The sequence below is a fragment of the Leucoraja erinacea genome, chromosome 27 (genome assembly GCF_028641065.1).
Source record: "Leucoraja erinacea ecotype New England chromosome 27, Leri_hhj_1, whole genome shotgun sequence".
NCBI classification, from domain to species: Eukaryota; Metazoa; Chordata; class Chondrichthyes; order Rajiformes; family Rajidae; genus Leucoraja; species Leucoraja erinaceus.
In genome coordinates, this window is record NC_073403.1 from 3,503,280 (window position 1) to 3,506,096 (window position 2,817).

Consider the following 2,817-nt stretch of genomic DNA (forward strand, 5'->3'; position numbering starts at 1 on the left):
CAACTTTAGTTGGTTCAAAGTGAGATGAGACTCGGTGGCATTCTCTACTGCACGCCTTCTCAACGTTTTGTAATAGACCTGACCAACTTTGAAGATAACACACAAAATAACTCGGCGGGTCGGGCATGGAGGAGCTGGGCCGAAGGGTCTGGGTTCGCTCCGGGTTCTGTCGCAGGAGAACGAGACTGAACGCGCTTGTTGTATGTGCGACGGGCCCGGGTTAAGGAGCAATGGACAAGCGGCTAACTTTGAAATTCGTGCAAAATAAAGATAGTCACAAAAATAATAACATCCCGATTCACATATGTGTGCAGTTGTTGGTTTAAACCGAAGATAGACACAAAATGCTGGAGTATCTCAGCGGGACAGGTAGCATCTCTGGAGAGAAGGAATGGGTGACATTTCGAGTCGAGACCCTCCTCCTATATGTGTTTGACCTCCCCCACCTCGACAGCAGTCCATTGGTTGTAAAGGCGTTTTGGGAACGACCAGGAGCTGTTGTTTTTTTTTTTAACCACTAAATTAATTGGATTTTTAAAAGGGCCTTTTATATACCCGTGCAATTTACAGTCAGTTAAATAGTTTAGGAGTGTTATTACTGCAGCGTGTTAGCAGTCAGCTTCAGAGCGCCCAGCGCCCACACACACAGACACACACACACACACACACACTGCACAGTCATTATGGCCTTTGTCTTCTGGTGATTTTAAGTGACGGTCGAACACGAGTTACATTGAAATACCAGTTTTTTGTTAGCATGCACTGGAACAAAGTAGCGGAGATTGGGTTTAAAACCTGATCCGAATTACGACGCACACAAAAGGGCAGCATCTTTTGAAAATGATGTTGGCAGGAAACCGAAGATAGACACAAAAAAAATGCTGGCGTGAATCAGAGGGACCAGGCAGCATCTCTGGATGGAAGGAATGGGTCGACTGAAGGAGGGCCGCCTCGATCCGAAACGCCACCCATTCCTTTTATCCAGCGATGCTGCCTGTCCTGCTGAGCTACTCCAGCATTTTGTGTCTATCTTTTTAAAAAGATTACACTGGTTTATAGTGAACATAGCCCTGTGGTGGGACTCGAACTCACAATCTCCATCGACCAGAGATGCGGTCCACCGAATCAACACTGATAATTCTATCTCCAATGTAATGCCCTTCCCCTCCATTCACGCACCCCCTCTTCTCCCTCACACCGCGGCCCATTTTCCCCGAGGCACCGGAGTCGATTATTTACTGTACGAATATCATGACTTACCATTCGCGTATAATATTATGAGGGCGACGGGAATATATGGAACAAGCTGCCTGAGGAGGTAGAATAGGCAGGTATTATAGCCACGTTTTAAGGACATGTAAACAGGTATATGGGTTGGAAAATGTTTAGAGGGTTATAGACCAAATGGTGCTTGGGGAACGTTGGGGATTGCGATGGTCAGTATGGACAAGTTGGGCCGAAGGGCCTGGTTCGGCGCGGTACAACCCTATGTCATTATGACTTGGTCTTTCCCAGGACCTCTCCACTGGGATATTCCTTCGTCCCACAACAACAAACCTTAGGGGTGCCTAATGTGCTGACAACTCTGACCTGGGTAGTTTGATTTCGGTAATTTTCTCAATGGAAGACCAGTCAATGTTTAATTTCGCTCCTGGTCCGCTGAGAAGAGCAGATTCCTACGAGCTGCCAAGATTCCTGCATTTGCAACGACAGCCGAGAATGGCCTTGGAAATAGAATCGTAGAAACATAGAAAATAGGAGCAGGAGTAGGCCATTCGGCCTTTCGAGCCTGCACCGCCATTCAATATGATCATGGCTGATCATCCAACTCAGTATCCTGTGCCTGCCTTCTCTCCATACCCCCTGATCCCCTTGGCCACAAGGGCCACATCTAACCCCCTCTTAAATATAGCCAATGGACCGTGGCCTCAACTACTTTCTGTGGCAGAGAATCGCGGCGGAGGCTCAATACACCGTTGTATTTAGACGAGGTGGGGAAGGGTGATGGGGGGATTTTCAATTTAACGGGCCGTCTCTGGTTTAGACATTAGCTGGTCAATGGTGAATGGGATCTAGGAATTATCTCAGACGTGCGACACGGTTCATATTTCTTTAAATCACAAACAATACCCGTTTCTAATTATTAACAATCTACACGCCATCTCTTCAGAGGGTTGGTTGTACCGTCTTTGAGGCTATATCCAATATCTGCCGGAGAGTTCGCCCCAAATATTAATTTTAATCGGTTTCCACAATTTGTTGGAGTCAGTATCCCGTCTCCAGAATGCAGCTTCGATTTCAACTTGGTAGAAATGCCCGCTTGCCCGGTGATTCTGTTACCGCTGATCAAAGTCCCGCTTGTAAATCCGGGGCTCCCTGTCACATCAACTAAAACAACGGCTCTCCTTTTAAGAATCGCTGGAGTAATGAGTTGGATTAACCTGCATCCTGCCGTTGATTTGGAATCATGTTCGAAACTGCACTCTGGTCAAATGGCCTGGGCTATCTTTCCTTAAGCAGCATGCAAGGAAGCACATTACAATGTAAGGTACACATTAAAAAAAGCTGTAGAAACATTTAGATTCAATATTACATTGTAATGTTTTCAAGAAGGAACTGCAGATGCTGGAAAATCGAAGGCACACAAAAAAAAAGCTGGAGAAACTCGGCGGGTGCAGCAGCATCTATGGAGCGAAGGAAATTGGCAACGTTTCGGGCCGAAACCCAAGAAGTTAGTCCGATTTAACAACAGGCCGAAACCCTGAAGGAAATAGGTAACGTTTCGGGACGAAACCCTTCCGGGTTTCGGCCCGAAAC